Raw genomic sequence first — 20,794 nt, forward strand, 5'->3', positions numbered from 1 at the left:
GTGCGCTGCCTCTCACGCCACTCCCGCTGCTCCCGGCCACGCCAGGCGCTGCCAGCGCTCCGGCGGCACCGGCAACGCTGCCCGAGCCCCCCACTGCCCGTCCTGGCTCCCCCTGGGCTGGCAGCGGCTCAAGGTGAAGCCCGACGCTGGTTTGGGTCGTGCTCCAGGTGCATTTTAACTTCCCGGTTCAAATACCACTTCAGGCAGTGGGAGTAGGCTTTGGGAAAGGGGGGAGGGAGCCACCGGCGGGCACCGGATGGGCACCACCTTCCTGGCGATATGGGAACAAACCGGCAATGTGGGAAAAGCAAATAGTGCAGTTTTGAACCTCGTAAAACGGGCGGGAAGGGCTCGGCACCTCCTGGGATCGGGTGACTTGGTCACCTGTGGTCATGGAAAACTTCCCCCTCACCCGGCAGTGATGGGAAGTGAGGGCACCCAGGGCGGTGGGAGCCCGTTGCCATCCCGGTGGGACCCTCCGCCCGCCAGGGACTCGCTGGCTGAGAGCCAGGCTGTGGCCACACTGTGCCACCCCAGGACTTCCTTGTGCCACCGTGGGACTTCCTGGTGTGGAAGGGCTTCCCGTGCTTCCTCCAGCGGGTCAAAACACCCCGAAAGACAAACTCCTGCCCTGTTTTTCCCAGTTCTCCGGGCTCAGCCCAGAACCGGGGTGGCCACATACCAGGAGCAAGGCTGGGCTCTGCTGCCGTGGCCATGTGGTGTGTCCTGCTCAGGGACACAGGGACAGTCCCAGGCATCGCCCATGGCAAAGGGGAGTCCCACAACTGCTTCCCTGGCTGGGGTTGAAGCTGCTCCATGGCAGGGAGAGGATCCCCAGTGGGCACAACCGCGGGGTCCTCTCCATCCTGCGGCCGCGTCTCTGCGCTGGGGAGCTCAGGGTGGAGAAGGGGCAGCTTGTGTTCCCGGTGCTCCCGGGGCTGGATCTGGCCAAGGAGTCTCCATGTGGGGTGCAGGGAGCCCCGCAGTGCTCGGAGCCAGCTCCCAGCTCCCCGCCCCGGTTGCACAAGCGGCCCTGGGGCGCACAAACAATCCCAGCCTGTTTACGAGCAGCAGCATCGCCCCAGCCACCTGCCTGCCGAGCTCCCGGCCCTGCCTGATCACGGGGAGGCACAGCAGGAGCTCCTGGGGCACCCCCTGCCATCCACTGCCCCCTGGGCAGGGCCACCAGCTGCCCCCAGAGCCCCTACGGACACGCCACAGCAGCACAGGGCATGGGGACCCTTCCCATGGGGCACCTGCACAGTGGGTCCAGCCCCTGCAGCACCCTGACCCCCAACATACCACGAGGGTAATTTGGAAGAGCAAATTTGCCTTTGGAGAGGCTAGATTGACTGGGGATGAGGGGGTGAGGCAGCCTTGGGCAGGGATTTCCTCCCCAGGGCCACCCCGAGGGACTTTGGCCCCCCGGGACAGCACCCACTGTGTGCCCTGTGAGCACTGGGCAGTGCTTGGGCACCAACAGTCCCCCTCTCCAGCTCCTCTGGTCACACCAACACGGCCCACAGCAACCAAAATCATCTTCCAGCAACACACAAATCCCTGGGAACGGAGCAGAGACCACTGACGTGGTCCAGGCACAGAGTGAGATTTTGGGGGTCGGGGTTGAAGCTGGGGCTCCTCCTCGGGTGTTTTGAATCCTCCTCTTCTACTCAAGCATCTAGGTGAGCCCACAGCCACCAAGTTGGCCTAAAAATGGATTTTTCTCTGCTTTCTTTTGCTTACAGAGAAGAAGGGACAGGGCCAAACCTGACAGGCTGTTCCCAGCCCTGGTTCCTGCACCATCAGAGCAAGGGAAGGTGCCTCCTGTGGGAGCTTGGAGGCTGCAGGAGGGGCTGCTCTGTGCTCCCACCCTCGCACACTGAGGTTTTGGGGAGCCACAGAGGGACCCTCCACCCCTGAGCAGGGGGTTCAGCCCCCCCAGCACGTCCCTGCTGCCCAGGGGGCCCCAGCACTGGGACACGGAGCATCTCCCCCCAAACAACCCGCGCCTGAACCCAAGGTCCTGCTTATCTGCAGCACAAGCATGTCTGGTGATAAGCCCAGGGATAAGATAAGGCCCCAGGCAGCCTCGCTGGTACCACAAACCCTTCCTCCAGCCCTGCACCCCAAGGCTGAGGGGTGCAGCACACCCCAAACGCCCCCCCAGCACCCCCTCCCCACAACCTCTCACCTTGAGGAGCTTTAAAAGATTCATTACGTTCCCCACCGCTTGTTGTTTCCAAAGCAGACAAGCCACTTGATTCAGGGGAAAGGGGAAAAATTAATTAAAAAACCCAAACAAACAAACAAAAAAAACCAAACCAGAAACACCAAAAAACAGGCAACAGAGCAAATGATTTGTCAGGAGAACCCTGACAGCACGGGGGGCGAGGGGGGGCACCCCCAGCCCGGCGTCGTTAGAGCCGCCATAAAAACCGGAATTGCTGATCATTGCTGCTCAGCCGAGCTGAAAGGAGAGCTGTGCCCGGGAAAACAAACCCCCGGGAGCGAGCAGGGGGCACGTGGACTTCACCCGGGGCTGGCACACACACCTGAGCCTTCCTCCTCCTTTCTCCTCTTCCTCCTCCTCCTCGCTGCCTCTCACCGCATCCGGGGCTGAGCATCCCCCGAGGGGCGATGGCACATCCCAGGGCAGGAGGATGGAAACCCCCCCCCCGGGGAGGGCAGAGCTGCTCCCGGGGTCGCCCCAAAAGAGGGGCTCTGCCCTGGTGCCCGTCCCCTTCTCCTTCCCAGGTGTTACCCCATCCATTCCCGGGATTTCCACACGGGATCTGCCAGTGCGTGGGCATCCCCACCTCCGGCAGAGCCAGCCTGGCCTTTAAAATAGGAGGATTAAAGGGAAAAAAAAAAAAAAAGAAAAGACCAAAACACCCCCCCCCCTCCACGCGTGTTTGCCTCCCAGCATCCGTGCCAGGCTAAAAATACCTGGCACTCTCTGTTCCGCCGCGGGGTGGAGGGGGATTGAACGGGATTGGAGGCTGGGAGAGGAGCGGGGCACCCACTCGGTGGCACTGGGGGGACACGGGGTCAGGGTGGGGTGGTTGTTCCCCCGGGACAGTGCGGGAGGAGGGCACGGGGGCCACGGGTCAGGCAAACGGGACCCTGCCAGCGGGGTGACCGTGCCAGCGGGGTGACCGTGCCAGCGGGGACAAGCGGGGGCGAGGCAAGAGGAAATCCCCGAAGAGCCCCGGAGGCAGCGGGGCGGGTGCCAGGAGGGAGTGAAAGGCAGCGCTGAGAGGAGCCGGGGCAGGCTGCCAGGCTGGCACGGGCACTGCGGGCACACGCCACCGCCCGGTGCCCCCAGTGCCGCCCGCTGGGAGGGGACGAGCGCGGAGGAGACCCCTCTCCTCACATCCCGCCCCAGATCTCTCCATCCCGCTCGCAGGAGCCAGCACAGACCCCGCGGAGGGGGCCGGGGCTCGGGGGGCGACCCTGGGGGGCTGCGGGGAGCGGCGCGGGGCAGGGGAAGCCCTCTGAAGAGCAGACGCGCCGCAGGACTGCTGCCTCATTAGAGAGCAATTACCGACTAATTATATGATGGCAACACCCAAACCCGATCAGGAAATGGGGCTGCTGGGTGCCAGGGAGGGCACGTGAGCACAGGCACACCCCACATCCCCCCCCCCGAAACCTCGGGAGCTCTCTGGAGCAGGGATGGGACACGTCAGACAGAGGCACAGGAGGTCACGGGCTCTAATTCCCACTGGGCTGGCTCCGTGCCTCAGTTTCCCTATTTAAGGCATCCTGCTCCCTGCCTCTGCCCTGGGGCATCCAACAGCATCAAGCTTCCCCTGCATCCCAAAACCACCAACTGTGGCTCCGCCTCGCTGGAGAGCACCAGAGCACCCCCATCCCGCCAGCCCCATCCCACCACCCTCGCCCTGGCATCCCAGGATGCCCCCACGGGAATGGGAATTGGGGTCTGTTCTGCTCTGCTGCCCTTGAACACCCTCCTGGGAGCCTGAGCCTGCTCCCACCAGAGCCAGGGCTTGGTGGCACCTGGAGAGGGGCCACCCTGTCACCCCAGGGACAGGACAGCCCTGCTTTTGGTCACCCCAAACCCCGTGAGCCTGTGCCAGGACAGCTCCTGGGGGCAGGTGAACTTTACCCGCATAAGTAACATTCCTGCCGGCTCCTGGTTATCTGTGGTGGGCCAGCGTGGGCCTGTCCACAGCCAGGGAGGCCACCAAGGACACTGGGGAAGGGGACAGATGGCTGGGAGCCAGTGGTCAGGGGCAGGAGCCAGACCATTCCCCCTGGCACCCATCCCTGTGCCCTGTGTCCATCCCACACCGCCCATCCAGGGGACCCTCGGGGAGACAGGGGGACGTTTTGCCCCCCGGAGCCCCCCCCGGCCACGGGGACAAGGTCACACCAATAACAGCTGGCAGGGAGGAGCTGCAGGAGGACGGGGAGCAGCAGCACTGGAGGCTGGTGAAGGGCCTGGCATCTCCGGGCACACGGGGAGAGACGGGAAACGAGCTCTTTCCTCCCCTCCGGGAACTCATCACCGCGATTGCAGCTGAGTGTTGCAGCCCCGAGGCCCGGGAGTTTGCACGTAGCTCCCGAATCCCTCATCTCCCTGACAGGCGGGAGAGCAGCCGGAGCTCCGGGCGGCCCCGGGAAAGGTCACTGCCTTTGCACATCCGCAAAACAGGCGTTTAAAAACGACGACAAAAAAGGAGGGGGGGAAAAAAACAAAAAAACCCCTCCACTCGCGTGGCAGAGCCGGCAAAGAAGATTGGCTCAGCTGAGGAGCCAGGGAACACCCACCCAGCCCCGGGACCCCCCCAGCCCCCCGGATCTGGCACACTGGCACCAGGCAGTTGGCTCCAAAACAATCCCACAGAGGCAGATTTGTATCTCCTGATTTGCCTGAGCTTTCTGGGCCCTCAGGGTGCAATCGCCTCTTCAAATTCTCCGGAAGAATAAAGGCTGGAAAATTAGTTTCAGTACATCGAGCAGGCGGCTGAGAGACTGGAGTTTGGGGGTCCTCCTGCCCCCCCCTCGAGCATCACCCTGCAAAGGGGGAGCAGAGCTGAGCCCCTGGGGTGAGGGTCCTGGCTGTGGGACCCCTGAGGACATGGGGGACACAGGGACAAGCAATGGTGACTCCAGGGAGTGCGAGGACGTGGGTGAAAAGGAAGAGCAGGATGTGAAGTGGGAGCTGAGCTGCCCCTAGATGTGCTCTCAGTGTGTCAAGGATGCAGAGCTGCCCAATTCCAGCCATGGAATTCCAGCATGGTCTGGCTGCCTCATCCTGCACCTGCCTGCTGGGTCCTGAGACACACAGAGTCACAACCTTGCCACTGCCAAAGGGTTTTCCACTGCTGGAAGTAGATCTCTCCAAAGTCAGGGAGGAGGGGGATTCACCTCCTGTAACCGCAGAGCGGGACAGAGGTGGTGGAGCAGGATGGGATGAGACACTGGCACTGGGGAATGATGGTGCTGAGCTCACACTGAGCTGCAGCCAGGCACATCCTCGTCATCTCCACAGAGCCCTTGGAACCCCCTCAGCCCTGGTTGCCATCAGCCCTGGATCCCTGGCACCGCAGCACCCACCACCCGCCACAGCTCACTGCCCACCACGGAGGGTCCTGGACCTCCCACCCTGACCCTTCAAACCCTCCTGGGTGCCCAGCCCAGACTGGGGGTGTGCGGCTGCCGGGGGCAGTGCCAGTGGGGTGGAGTTTTCCAGCTGTTTCCCCCGGGGATGCTGTGCCCACACCCCCCCATCCTCACCTGGCACGGAGCACGGTCCCCAGCGCCCACCGCATGGCCCGGGCGTGCAGCAGCTCCATACTGCAGGTGCCTCGGGATGAGGGATGAGCACAGGGCTCATCCCCCCGGCTGCTGTGGGACCGGCCCAGCAGGGCTGGCGGGCGGCCGGTGCTGCCAGACTGGTCCTGGCTGTTCTGCCGGGAGCCCGACCCACGGCACAGCATTCCCGGCTCTCCGGGACAGCACAGGGAGAGGCCTCTCCCGCTCAGCCCAGCCGCCGACGCCCGTGCCGGTGCTCCCACCGTGCCACAGAGGCGTCCAGCAGCCACACACCTCTCCCCAGCACGGTGCCCTTCCCTGGGCGCGAGGTCCAGGCCTCGGTGTCGCCGAGCTGCCGGAGCCGCTGCCGGCGTTACGTAAGGAACGCTGAGAGCGGAGCGCCGGCTCCGTGTTCCCGGTGGCTGCAGGCAGGAGGAGAGCAACAACAGCCTCTCGCTGCTCAGCAGGAACACACGGCCCTGCCGCCAGCGGCAGCGGCAGGAACACGGTGCCGGAGCGGCGGGAGGATGCGGGAGGATGTGGGAAGGAGAAGGAGGATGCGGGAGGATGTGGGAGGATTCTCTCTGCTCGGTCACCGCCACGACAAGCCCGGTCCCAGTCCCCAACTGCAGTCACCCAGGGATGTGGACACGAGAGTGGGGAGGGATGGTACATGGGATGCTGAGCCCTCCTCGGCCGGATCCTGCCTCCCTGCTCCGAGAACAAAGGGCTGCGCTGAAAGGCTCCGGCGGCCGCGGAATCACCGGCGGGACTCGGGGGCTCGGAGCAGCTGCACAGCCACCACATCCCTCAGCGCAGGGGTGGGAGCTCCTCTGATCCTCTGGGGCTCTGAGAAACCTCCAGGCTGCCCCAGTGTTCCAGGCTGGAGCAGCCAGGGAGAGGGATTAGAGGGATACGGCCCCGGGGGGATCATGGACACAGCACAGGGGAGGGATTGTGGACATGGCACGGGGGGATCACCAGCGTGCCCAGGGGGATCAGGAACATGGCACGGGGGGATCATGGAAATGGCACAGGGGGATCAGGAACATGCACAAGGGGATCATGGACAGGGCACAGGGGGATCATGGACATGGAACATCGCCAACCCACAGGGTGTTTGGAGAGGGGCATCTGTCACCAGGCAGCCATGCACACACACAAAAGGCGTCTCATTATCCCCTAATTAGTGCCTTGCCAGCTCCTGCAATTAACACCCATGTGAGCGGCTGTTGTTGAGGTAAACAGAGGGTTAGAAGCACCCTGGAGAGCAGGGGGGGACCCTGGCAGGGTGCAGACCACCCGTGGGCACACCCAGAGGGCAAGGAGACCCTCCTGCTGAGTCCAAAGGGTCCAACCAAACTCCCGAGCCCCCCTGGTTGCTCCAGGAGAGCTAGATGGGGCTGGAAAGGGCCCTCTCGGCCTCAGTGAGAGTGTGGCAGTGGTAGGACCTTGCAAGGCTGGTGGCACTGCCCAGGGCATCCCAGAGCATCACCAGCACCACACGGCAGGGAGCATCCGTGCTCCATGGGGAGAGGGGGAGAGACTTTCATAGGATCATAGTTAGGGTCAGAAAGGACCTTAAAGACCATCTTGTTCCACCTCCTGCCATGGGCAGGGACACCTTCCACTAGACCAAGTCCTGTCCAACCTGGCCTTGGACACTTTCCAGGGATGGGGCAGCCACAGCTTCTCTGGGCAGCCTGTGCCAGGGCCTCCCCACCCTCACAGGGAGGAATTTCATCCCAATATCCCACCTAACCCTGCCCTCTGGCAGTGGGAAGCCATTCCCACTTGTCCTGTCACTCCAGGCCCCTGTCCAAGTCCCTCTCCAGCTCTCTTGGAGCCCCTTTAGGCACTGGAAGGGGCTCTAAGGTCTCTTCAGGCTGAACACCCCCAGCTCCCTCAGCCTGCCTCCAGAGCAGAGCTGTTCCAGCCCTTGGAGCACCTCCGTGACCTCTGGACTCACTCCAGGAGCTCCACTTTCTCCCAAAAATCAGCCCATGACTCAGGAGCAGCCAGGGTTGGACTCCAGGCTGCAGGTCCTGCCCCAGAGGTGGCCAAGCCACACGTCCTCGTGTCCAGCCCACGCTGGCCAGGTGTTTATCCCAGTCCTCTCCCTTGGAAACATCAAAGGAGTCGCCCAGGTCTTAAATGGCCTTTCTCCGCCTGACCCAGAAACAGGGATCAAGAGCTGCCTCATCCCTTAATTGAGAAGTTGGTGACTTTGAATCTTTATTAAAGAGCTTTAGCGAATTCACAGATTAAGGGCACAACCGGCCACTGCCACCATCCAACCTGATTCCCTGGATCCAACCTGATTCCCTGCATGCCAGGGCCGGAGCCACCTCACCCCACAGCCGCTGCTGGGGAGCCCTCACCGGGCTCCAAACAGCCTTGGAATGGGCTCCCTGTGCTGCTGCCACCGAGTGAAAACTGAAACCAAACCCAATCCACGCTGAAAAACAACAGCCTGCCTGCACCGAAGGACCCATTCCCAGGGATGGTGGAAGGAGCAGGCAGGGCTGGGGGGTGGGACACAACACACATCCCCCCTCCCTCTCTCTGCAGGTTTCCATCTGCCTGTGCCACATGCAGGGAGCTGCTCTCCCGCAGCGCCAGGAAAACAGGGATGTTTGGGAGCAGAGGGCTGGCAGGGCACGAGGCACCCACCTCCCCGTGGGGCAGCGGGCAGGGGCTGCCTGAGGAGCAGGAGTTCCCTGGGCGGGTGTAGGGCTGAGAATCCCGGGGAGGAACGAGGCTGGAGAGGAGACAGCACATTCCTTGACGCGCTGTTCCTGCCTGCTGCGGATTATCATGTTTCCAGCTAAGGAAAACAGGAGTGGGGGATGCTACTACCGACGCCTGGGAGAGGGAGAGGAGCGGCAGCGGGGCCGGGGCCGCGCTTTCCCTGCCAGCCCGCAAAGCCGGCCAGGAGAAATCCCCGGCCCGGCTGATTCCCAGGGGCACAGATGGAGCAGGAGACAACCCACGGCCCTGCCCGGCTGCCACGGGTTCAAAAGGCCTCGGGGGGATTAAACCCCTCGCTGCCCATCTGGGGTGGTGTTTGTGCCCGATGCCAGGCCTGGCTGCGGGGCGGGGGTGTGAACACACACGTGGGAAAACACACACACACAGTGAAAACACACACACACACAGTGCAAACACACACACACAGTGAAAACACACACTCACCCCGTGGCACAGTGACCCGCAGCCAGGGCGATGCTGGTGTCCCCTCCCCATGGCAGGGAGCAGCCACTGGTCACGGTCACGGTCACTGGTGCCCTCACAGCAGCTGGCACCCGGCGCAGTCACCTCACCCCAGCAGTGCCAGCCATGGAGCTCACCCTCCTGCCCATCCCTCCTCTCCCTCATCCTCGCCAGCCCAGCGGCTGCTCCCGCCTGTTTCTATGGGAACTCAGCAGGAAAACACAGTTCCCAGCAAGGCCAGCGCCGGCCTGGTGCCAGGCGTCACCCTGTCACCGCGTCTGCCAGGGGGGACCCCTGTGCCAGGCCCTGCCCGGGAAGGCAGGGACCCCTCCCCAGAGCCCCTCTCCCTGACTGATGGGAAACTGCGATCCCAGTGCAGCAGGAGGGGGTCCAGGGCCCATTGGGGTCCCCGGCGTGGGCTGGGGGTGCAGAGGCTGCTCCCCTGGCAGGCTCTGCCCAGGGCACACACGGCCAGGCTGAAGGGGCCTGGCTTTGTGCTTCCCATGGGATTTTTAGCAGATGCCCAGGAATTCTAATGCCTCGACCACCTCCTCCTCTCTGGGAGTCCTAATCCTGACTCCAGGTCCCTGGGGGGTGGCTTGGGGTGGGTGACAGCACCGGGTGTCCCCAAAGCCACGGCGCTGCCGGGGAGGAGGGAAAGAGCTCCCTTGGGAAGCCTCGTCCTCCCTCGGCAGAGCGAAGGGGACAAGAGGGACCAGCACAGGTTGGAGCAGGACAGGAGCTCTCCTTCCCGATGAGGTAATGCCAGCGGGGCTCAGGGGAGGGAACGGGAGCAGCCACACGCACACGGAACCCGGCGAGCTCACACGTGAGCACACGCGTGTGCACGGCCCTGCACCGCGGGACGAGCCGGGGGCTCGGAGCCGGGGATGCGGAGTGGGATGCACGATGGGATTCGCAACGGGATGCGCCGTGGGATGCACAGGGGGATGCACAGGGGGATGCACAGCGGGGATGCAAACGCTCCTGACGCGCAGAAGTGGGAGAAGCCTCCCGGTGCTGCCGATTCCGGCTGCGGAGCCGCGCGGCGCCGCAGCCTCGCCTGCCCGGGGGGACCATTCCCGCAGCAAATGCCACCCCGGCTCCCCCTGTTCCCGGCCTCCCCGCTCCCCTCCTCACCCCGGGATGGCCACGTACACCCCCCTTTTGCAGCTCTCACCTCCCCGCACGCAGGGATTACGGAGCGGCTCCCGCGGCCATCTGGAGCGGGGGCTCGGCCCCCCCTGCACCCAAGGGACCGCGGCACGTCACGGGGGGATGGCGGGGCCAGGTGGATCACACGGAGCACGGGACTCAGCCCTCCCACTCCGCAGCCCTCGGAGGGTGGTAAAGACCCCGCACAGAGGTGATGGAGGGGCCCGCCCCCCTCCCATCGTGCACGGGGGTCCTGCGGCCGGCACTGGGGTCCCCCCCGAGCCCCGCGGGAGGGCGGCCGGTCCAGCCCCTTCCGCTGGGGTTTAATAGACTCGTGGCGTATTAACATGCCCCATCATGTGATGAATCAGCCCCTGTTCCCTCAGATCTCGCAGCGGCGCAACAAAGCTGCGATTGAGGGCTCAGGGCAGCGGCTGCGGCTCGCGCGTCTCCGGCACCGCCAGACACCCGGGGCAGGGGGGCCCGGGAGCCCCGCACGGCGCAGCAGCGCAGCCCTTCCTCCCCACCGAGGAGGAGGAGGACGGCTCTGCGCTCTCGGCAGGCAGCGAGACGAGCCACGAAGCCAAGGGAAGGTCTCGGATCCCCGGGAAGCGCCAGACGCGACATCTCGGCTCCATCCATCACATCCCGTCCCGTGCCCGCAGCAAAGCGCCCGGCGCGGGGGTCCGGCCGCGCACACGGGGCTGGGGGGTCCGGCCCATCCCGGCCCCCCCCGGCACCAGCCCGGGGTTTGGGGATGCTAAAACAGGGCCCCAAGGGACGGGTCCCATCCAGACACTGTTCTGCCCGCGCGTGGAGCCGGGTCCAAGCCTGGGGGTCTCAGCCTGAGGGGTCCAAACCGAGGGGGTCCCAGCCCGCAGCTGGGGGTTCCGGGGGCACAAACCAGCGCGCAGCACACAAACACACGGCGGGGACAGCTCGGGGGGGTCCCCACTTCTCACCGAAAGCCCGACAGGAGGAGCAGGGGGTGCAGGGGGACCCTGGGGGGCGCAGGGAATGCTGATCCCCACAGCGCACCCTGCTCTGCCCACGGGGCCGGAGCACAGACACCCCCCTTTTCCCAAGAGAGCCCCCCCTGCCCAGCTCGCTCCCCCCCACGCGATGAGGGGATGCGCTGCCGCTCCGCGCCCCCCCTGCAGCGCCCGGGAGGAGGAGGAGGAAGAGGAGGAGGAGGAGGAGGAGGAAGGAAGGGAGCCGCGCCGGAGGCACTCACCGTGCGGGGCGAGCAGCGGCCGGTCCCCCCGCGCTGCCTACGGACGCAGCATCCTCCCGGCCACCCCGAGCCCGAGCCCAAGCCGGAGCGGGAGCCGGAGCCGCAGCCGGAGCTGGGCATGCTCGGGGGCCACCGAGCGGCACGTGACGCCGGGCTGGCACCGAGCACGGCGGGGGGGCCGCGCCGCCCCCACCGCCCCCCGCCTCAGCATCCCCCCGGGGGGACCGCACCGACCCCCCCTGTGCCCCACCGGGGGGACCCGCGACCCCGCGAGGGGGGCCGGACCACGCTCCCCCCACCCCCGCACACACCACCCCCCCCGATTCCCTGGGGAGCAGCCGGGATCGCGCTCCCCCCTCCCCGCGGCACCCCGGAATCAGAGGGATAGCCTGGAACACGCTCCCCTCTGCACCCCGGAGTCGGGGGGGGCAGCTGGGATTGTGCTGCCTCCTCCCAGCACTGGCAGGGGGGCAGCTGGAAGAGATCCCCCCCTCCCTGTGTCCCGTCATCAGGGGGACAGCCAGGACTGTGCACCCTCCTGCATCTCAACAGGGGGACAAGCCTGGACCACGCTCCCCTCTGCATCCCACCATCTCCTGGGACAGCCTGGACCACGCTCCCTCCCCACATCCCAGAACGGAGGGAGCAGCCGGGACTGCACATCCCACTGCATCCCTGGGAAAGCAGCCGGGCCCCTGTTCCCCCCTCCATCCTGCATCCCTCGGCACAGGGAAGCTCATTTGTTCCCAGGCACATCGTGGAACCCTCTGCAGTGGGTCAGGCAGCAATCCCAGACTCTGCATCCCAGGATTGCTGCCTGCAGGGAGAGGATGCAGAGGACGGGCAGCAAGAGAGCTCCCAACAGCCACAGCACCCCTGGAGCACAAAGGCCACCCCTCGCTCCTCCGGGCCCTGCTGAGGGCCAGTGGTGGCACAGATGGGGCTGGCAGGGCCTTCCCCAGCCCTGCTCAGGCCCCCAGCCCTGGCCTGGTGGCAGGGTGGCTCCCTGAGCTGGGCACAGAGGCACTGGGACTGCAGATTGCAGCCCTACAGCAATGGCACCGTGCCCTGATCCATGGCACTGCCCTGATCCATGGCACTGCCCTACTTCTGCCTGTCAGAGCTGCTGAGCCCACGGTGGGACCCTGCCTGCACCCAGAGGGGCCCTGCCTGCACCCACCTCAGGCTCAGACCCCTCAGGGACCTCCCATCCTCCCCACTGAGCTGGTGGGGGGACACAGGGGCTCTCCTGGAAGGAAAAGCCGGCGGCTGCCCTTGATCCCATAATCCCCCCAGTCGGGCATTAGGGGCTGGGCAGGGGGTGGCTTTCACTGCATGCTCTGCCTCCTGCATCCCCCACAGTGGTGGGTGAGACCCTCCCTCCCTGCCAGCCCACAGCAGGACCCCTGTACCCCCAAAGTTACAGCTGCTCCCTCTCCAAGGCCACTGTTCTCAGCCATTCCCCTGCTCCATGGAAATCAGGGATCCACTGGGGCAGCTCTACCCCCACTGCCCTCCTGCCACTCAGGAGTCCCCTGAGAGCTGCAAAACAGCTCTGGAAGCCCGTGAGCAACTGGGGAGCTCTTGAGGGAGCCCCCCCAGCCTCTCCCAGCAAGCTGAGCACCCCCAGCCAGTTTGGGGTCCGGGTATTCCCTTCTCCCTTACATGGCATGAGGCACAGGGTGCTGCTGGAGCAGCTCCCAGCCCAAAGGCACAGACACAGCAGGGCCCTTCCTTCTACAGGCAGAGCTGGGGGTAGGTTTGGGGTGGAAAAGATCCCTGTTACCAGCAGTGCTTCCCATGGAAGCACCTGGACAGGGCTCAGGGATTGGGTGCTGCCCTTCCACACTCCAGGCTGGCACAGGTGGGAGGGAGCCCAGCATCACATGGAGCCAGTGGTTCCCTTATCCACAGTTGGGCCCTGGCACCACCGTGCCAGCCCCAGCACCATCTCTGGGGCACAGGGGCCACCAGTTGGTCCCCTAAGCCGTGATGGCTCAGGTGGGGCTGGCAGGACCCTTCTCCAACCCTGATCCAGTGGCAGCCCCGCTCCCTGCTCCATTCCCAGGAGCTGTGGTGCTCAGGGAAGGTGACCCCTGCCCGGGGGGAGCAGGGCAGACGTGCTGCAGGCACACACAGCTCCAACCCGAGCAGGAGGGTCACAGGGCAGCCCCAGCCCCACTCTGGGCCACGGCTGTGGCTGCACGATCCGAGCACGGGGCTGACTCAAGGACACCTTGTCTCTGCTCCCAGATTAGACTGGATAATCCCAGTGCTTTGCTCCAGCCCCCCGCCCGCCGCCTCGGGATCTTTGCTCTCGCCGGGTTTACGGCCGTCTGGGCACACAGGGGGAACCTCCGGCAGCCAGATAGGGACGGGCTCAAAGATCCCGCCTGGAACCCCCCCAGCCGGCAGCAGCCAGAGCACAGCCCGCAGCCCGGCCTGTCTAGACACCACATCACCCCGCCAGGGCCCGGCTCCGGCACCGCGGGCAAGGAGGGGGCAAGAGGGAACGGGAGACAACACTCCGGGATGAACCAGGAGCAGCCCCTGGGGCTGGATCCTCCCTGGGTTACGCTCGGCACAGCCAGCACAGCCTGCTCCGTGCTCTGCCCCGGGCAGGGAGCGCCCCGGGGACCCCCGGCGTCACCCACCCCCTCCCAGAGCTGCAGGGCCCCCCAGAACCCCAGAAAGCTCCCTCGGGCTCCGGGGGATGTTCCCCCAAGGGATGACGCGGGATGGGGAGGCAGCTGGTTCACCCACACCCCCCTGGAGCTCCCGGAGCCCTCAGAGGAGAGTTTTGCATCTGGAACAGGAGCGTGGGCAGGGACAGGGTGGGATTCACCTGCTCCGGCAGCCCCAGGGGTAGGACAGACCCTAAAGCCGGGTCTGGGCCCTGCTAAGCCCTGCAAAGACCAGCCCAGGTAATCCCTGCAAGGACCAGCCTCCTCCCGGGACGCAAAGGTTCTCGGGAGCAGGAGGCAGAAGCTTCTCCCCCCCCAGGCCCTCCCCACTTACTTGATGAAGTAGAGGCCCCCGTGCATCGTGGTGTCCACCTCCCAGCCTCGGGGCAGCCCTGCAAGGACAGGGCAGAGCCAGGGGTCACCCTCCCTCGCCCCACACGGCCCCTGCCCTCCCTGCCAGCCCTGCTGTGGGCGGGGGGCTGCACTGCAGCAATGCCCAGTGTCCCACCGAGGCTTCCCTTCACTGGGGGGCACCCACAGAGGGACCCCTCCGGGAAAGGCAGCGCTGGAGAAGGGCAGGAGTGTGTGGGCAGGGAGCTGAGGGGTGATCATGACCCTCGTGGGGTGCTGTGTCCTGCTGTGATGACTCTCACACGCTCACACTGCAATTCTAAAGCCGTTTGTGTCCCCTCCCCATTGTCAACAGGTCTCAGAGGCCACAGGGAACCTCTGTAGAAGGGAAAAGCCCCCACAAGAATCTGGAAACCCCATGCTGGAGATGCAGCATCACCTCCCACATCACTCCAAGCACCTCCAACCCTCCCTAGCACACGGCAGCTCCCGCTGGCTCAGCTTTTTGGGGTCTGCCTTTGCATTTCTGGAGGGTTTCACTCCACACCTCCAGCTCCTGGTCACCCCAGGCCCCAGGCCCATCCCTTACCAGCACAGGAGAAGTGCCCACTCTGGATGGAGTAGCCCGTGCCGGGGTGCACCCAGCTCGTGGACTTGGTGTCGTCGCTGTGGGAGGGAAGAAGAGGGGTTGTCAGAACCCAGGGGGGCCCAGGAGCCCCCTCCCACCACCAGGGAAGGGTCTTTGCAACACAGGTGACTCTTCCAGCCAAAGGAATGCAAGGACTGGATTTTAGGGTCAGAGAGGAGCAGCATCCACCAGGGTGGGACAGCCCCAAAAAGAGAGAAGTGGGGGGAAAGCAGAGGCGACCAAGCCGCAGGAAAGGAGCCCCGTGCAGAGCTCTGCAGAGGAGGAGGGACCCCTTGTTTCCACCCCAAACTAAGCCCTGCGCCCCCTGCAGCCCCCCCAGCCACGCACCCCGCTCCCCACACCCCCAAAATGTCACCCCATCCCCACCCCACCCCATCCCACCCCACCCCGGTGCCGGGCGGGACGTACTCGATGAAGAAGACGCGCCCGTCCCCGCACACGCCGTAGGTCCACCTGCCCGGCAGGTCCAGCCAGTCGATGTCATCCCCCATGGGGGTGGCACTGGGGGGCTCGGCAGCGGGGCGGCTCCGGGCTGGGACAGCGCCCGGCTCGGGAAGCGCCAAACGACTCCCAGCCCCGTCTCCCCAGGAGCGAACACTTGCTCGGCTCAGACCTTCCACCCAGGCTCTGTTTGCTGCAAATAACCCAGGAGGGAGGGAAAAGGGAAAAAAAAAAAAAATTCCCAACCAGCCCCATGGAGTTTAACCCCCTCGGAGCCGGGCTGCCACCCTGCCTGCGAGGAGCAGAGGGCACCCTCCCAGCTCTCCTGATGACTCTGCAGGGCCAGCCCGTCACAGCTTCCTCCACTGCCTACTCGGGGTAATTACCATCCATTAACTCAAGGTGAGTAATTATGGAGTCGTTACTTCCCTCTCCTGTTCATTTTAAACAATGTCAGATTCTTCTGCCCCGTCTGATCTGGCGGCCAAGCCGTATGTAGGGCACCCTGATGATTATCTGCGGCACTTTGGGAGCTGCCCGGTGGGTATTTTCTCTCTGCCGGTCCTTAGCCGGCAATTAAACGTCTTTCAAGGGGAAAGGTGGGGTCTGGGAGGCACCGGGGCTGCTGAATGAAAGAGCCAATTGCCCTCCTGTCTCAGCGGCGCCTTTGCAAAGCTTCTCGTGGCACCAGGAGGAAGAGGCTGGTTCAGGAGGGGCCTGAGAGCAAAAAAGAAGGAGCTGATTCCCAAAGTTGGGAGGAATCAGAATCAGAAAGGTTGGAAGGGACCTCCAAGGTCAGGTTCAACCTTTGCCCAAGCACCACCACGGGCACTGAAGCACATGGCAGAGGAAGGGGCTTGTCCTGCTGAGCCGAAGCTCAGTCCCCACATCAGAGCAGCTCCCTGCCAGGGTTCGGGGAAACCAGTTCCCCGAAAGCTTTTCCTGCAGTTCTTTGAAGCACTGGGTGAGAAAAACACGTCTGGTTAGTCCCGGGGAGCCCATTGGGAGAGCACCCCATGGGACCCTGGCGATGCCACAGCACTGGGGTTTGGCTCACCCGGAGAAGCTCCTTTCCCTGGGAGAAACCCGGCTGCAATCCAAGGGCAGAGCTGCCATCCTGCCCCTGGATGTGAGCACGTGCTCAGACCCCCACACCTGCAGACTCGGAGCGTGACTCACCAGGAGCATTTTGGAAGGTGGATTGGGCTGGGTTTGGGCTGACTGGGGCTGGCCCCGGTCCAGGGTCACGCCAGGGAGTCACCACCCTTATCTTGTGACCATCCCTGAACCCGCTGCTGAGCAAACCTCAACCACCACCCCACTAAGGCCCGGCCACGGGAGCTCCCGATGTGCCCCGAGACTGGGGAGGTCACGGAATCACCCCGGGGAGGGGCTTCTGCTCCCACCCCACCTCTGCTCTGCGGGGAGGCCACGCTCCAGAGCCAACCCACAGCCAAGGAATCCCGTGGGCAAACCTGGGGAGCACACCAGCAGCTCCCTGTGGTGCTGCTCCGTCCCAGGGCAGCGCCAAACCCGTGGAAGAATCTCCCACATCCACCTTTGGCATCGTGGTTTTTGTGGAGTCTCCGGAGCCAGCCCTGGCTGGAGATGGTTTGTGGCACGTGTGGGCTCAGGGCAGGGATGGTTTGATAAAGTCAGACACAGCAGGAGGCTGTTCCTGAGCTGCCCTAATCCTATTTCGGTGCTGGGGAGGCTCTGTGGGGATAACCACGGAGCTCCTGGGATTTGGCACTGCACAGGGATAACCACAGAGTTCCTGGGATTTGGCACTGCACAGGGATAACCACAGAGTTCCTGGGATTTGGCACTGCACAGGGACAACCACAGAGCTCCCGGGATATGGCACTGCAGGGATAACCACAGAGCTCCTGGGATATGGCACTGCAGGGATAACCATGGAGTTCCCAGGAACAGTGGCTCCTCTGGCCCCCCTGCCCCTGCAGTGGCTCAGGGTTGGGGTTTTCTTCATGGAATCATGGAATGTCCTGAGCTGGAAGGGACCCACAATGATCAAAGTCCAACTCCTGGCTCTGCACAGGACACCCCAAAATCCCACCCTGTCCCTGAGGGCGTTGTCCAAACCCTCCTGGAGCTCTGGCAGCTTTGGGGCTGCCCTGGGGAGCCTGTTCAGTGCCCCACCACCCTCTGGGGGAAGAACCTGCTCCAGAACCCAATATTTTGTCCCCGTAGTGCTGTGTCAGGAGCTCCCCGTGCCCCGTCCTCACCTTCCAGCCCAGGGCTAAACCTCTCCAATTATCCAGAGTGTCCTCCCAGGTACCTCCAGGGAATGTGGGATCCGGGGCCATTCCAGGTGAGTTCATCTGATCCTGAAAGATTTCCTTCCTTCTCCAGTGACCCCCAGGGAGGGATGCATTTCCCTGACCATGCATATTCCCAGAGTCCCCCTCACTTGTCCATGGGAATTACTGGGAAGGGGCTCATCAGATACCTTGGGAAGGAGAAGGAGTGATTCACGCTGAGGTTCTTGGAGGGCTTTGTAGGACCTTCAGCCAACAACCCCGAGCAGCTCCAGGCTCTCTCCTGCCAGGTAAATAAATCAGCTTTTATTGCTTTCCACGAGGGAATTTTTTCTCCCCTTATTTCCTTCTGTCTTAATCCAATGGAAATTCAAAGGGGAAATACCAGCGGGGCTTTTTGTTTTCATTTGGTTTAAAGTCCTTTTAAAAGCTGCCTGTTCCCAACCAGCCAGGGAGGAAGGGGGACAGCAAGAGGCACTCACTGAGGCTTTCCTTGCAAAACCACCTGGATTCCCTGTTCCTGAAGATTCCAGGGAGGCTCCCATAGGACTGGGCACCACCACCTCTCCCTATGCACCGTGTCCTTCCTTTAGCAGGGATATGGGGGAATCCCAGAACGGTTTGGGTGGGAAGGGACCCTAAAGCTCATCTCATTCCACCCCCTGCCATGGGCAGGGACACCTTCCAGTGGACCAGGTTGCTCCAAGCCCCCTCCAACCTGGCCTGGGACACAGACACTGGTTTGGGCAGGATTTTGCTCCCAAAATTCCAGGAGCAGCCACCTCCTCCTCCTCCATCCCCACAGTGCCGAGCCTTTGCCCCGGGGCCCTGGTGGGACCACGTGGAGAACAAAGGGCGGAGAGAGGGAAACACGCGGAAAAAGGGAGGGAAACACGTGGGAAAAGGGTCGTGCGGGGTGACAGGGCACGGCTGTGACCCGGCTGCGGGCAGGGAGGACACCCGGTGACCTCCCTGCCAGGGCAGCACACCCGGCCCGGGACGTTTCCTGCCGGAGCCCCGCGGGTCACGCAGCAGGAATGTCACCAAACCGGGCGCTCCTGAGCACAAAGGGAGGGTTGTTGAGCTCGCCTTGGATTTGCCCATCCCAGAGCTCATCCAGGGCAAGGCGGAGGAGCACCTGGGAGGGTGGGAGGGACGGGGGGACAGCCAGGGACACCCTTAGGGGGGTGGTGGCCCCGGCAGCGTCGCTGGCTGCGCGTCCCCTCTGCCGCACAGTTCTGGCACCATCTCCTGGACAAAAGCGTCCCAGGAATAACACCGGGAATGCAGCTGCAGGATGGGAGCGTGGAGGGAGGCAGGTGCTTCAGCCGAGCCCAGCTGATGCCCCCTGAGATGTGCGTTGTCCCCCTCCCCACCAGAGAATCATGGAATGGTTTGGGAGGGACATTAAAGATCTCCCAGTCCCACCTCATTCCATGGGCAGGGACACCTTCCACTGGCCCAGGTGGCTCCAACCTGGCATTGGACACTTCCAGGGATGGGGCAGTCACAGCTTCTCTGGGCACCCTGTGCCAGGGCCTCCCCACCTTCACCAGACCACAGCCTGACCCTGTAACTTCCCACTGTCCTCTCCTCCCTCCACACTCATCCCATCCACCCGCTCCAAGGTCCCAGCCGGGCACCCGTCTGGGCACACAACAGCCACCCCACCACAGTGCCCCACAATCCCGGGATCTCTGCTCCCTCTTGGCTTTCCCAGAGCCCAGGGGTGACCCCGGTGGAAGAGCTGCTCAGCACAAGCACTCCTTGCCCGGGGGCTGCTCATTGTCTGCTGGATGGTGCCAGGGAGTGCCGCTGCCGGGGGCTGCTCCTTCCCGGCTGGAACACCAGAGCCCAGACACCCGGACTGGGAGCAGATGTTTAACAGCCTCTTATCACCAGTAACCCCAGTAACACGTTCACCAGCAGGCACAGCAACCCAGCGCTCCCACATCCAGCCCAGAACTCCAAAGCCTGGTTTCCATAGCTCCCGGAATCCGGTGTGGAGAGACGCCAGCAAAACATCCCTCCCGCTCCAGAGCTGGAGTCTTTTTAACCTGCCCCTGCTTCCCCCTTTGCCAGAACCTTGTTTCACCTCAGACCTGGCCTAAATTACCTCAGGAACACGGAACAGCCCAGACCCAGACGTGGGGAGCGTGACAAGGAACGGGAAGAGGCGCTGAATCCAAATGTCCCGCTGGGTCTTTGTTTCTTCCCAGCACAAAGGCCTTTCTCTTCCCAGAGACCTGGGCCTGTATCCCAGTATCCCAATGTCCTGGCTGCTGGCTCCAAGGGCTGTGCTTTGCATGCAGAAAGGGGATGGTTGGCACTGGTTTTCCATTCCTGATGAGGTGCCTTTTCTCTTGGGATGAGGAAGGAAGCAGGGATGGAGAAAGAAGCAGGGATGGAGAAGGAAGCAGGGATGGAGAAGGAAGTAGGGATGGAGAAGGAAGCAGGGATGAGGAGGAAAGCAGGGATGGGGAAGGAAGCAGGGATGGGGAAGGAAGCAGGGATGGGGAAGGAAGCAGGGATGGGGAAGGAAGCAGGGATGGGGAAGGAAGCAGGGATGGGGAAGGAAGCAGGGATGGGGAAGGAAGCAGGGATGGGGAAGGAAGCAGGGATGGGGAGGAAAGCAGGGATGGAGAAGGAAGCAGGGATGGAGAAAGAAGCAGGGATGGAGAAAGAAGCAGGGATGGAGAAAGAAGCAGGGATGGAGAAAGAAGCAGGGATGGAGAAGGAAGCAGGGATGGAGAAGGAAGCAGGGATGGAGAAGGAAGCAGGGATGGAGAAGGAAGCAGGGATGAGGAGGAAAGCAGGGATGGGGAAGGAAGCAGGGATGGGGAAGGAAGCAGGGATGGGGAAGGAAGCAGGGATGGGGAAGGAAGCAGGGATGGGGAAGGAAGCAGGGATGGGGAAGGAAGTAGGGATGGGGAAGGAAGCAGGGATGGGGAAGGAAGCAGGGATGGGGAAGGAAGCAGGATGGTGCTTCCCACAGGCCCCAGATCAG

General features: G+C 63.7%; 1 protein-coding gene across 2 annotated transcripts in view; it reads right to left on the reverse strand.

The window, feature by feature from the left end:
- PLEKHA6 (pleckstrin homology domain containing A6) overlaps positions 1–11,456 on the reverse strand; it is a 50,757-nt gene extending 39,301 nt beyond the window's left edge. The window contains exon 1 of one of the 2 annotated variants that reach the window (XM_032710685.1): positions 11,384–11,456. The gene's annotated coding sequence lies outside the window, so the exon portion shown is untranslated. Of the gene's footprint in view, positions 1–10,174; positions 10,359–11,383 lie in introns of those variants that run through there. The other variant, XM_032710687.1, reaches the window with a different exon arrangement.
- Between the last annotated feature and the right edge of the window lie 9,338 nt (positions 11,457–20,794).

The sequence above is a fragment of the Chiroxiphia lanceolata genome, chromosome 25 (genome assembly GCF_009829145.1).
Source record: "Chiroxiphia lanceolata isolate bChiLan1 chromosome 25, bChiLan1.pri, whole genome shotgun sequence".
Lineage (NCBI taxonomy): Eukaryota > Metazoa > Chordata > Aves > Passeriformes > Pipridae > Chiroxiphia > Chiroxiphia lanceolata.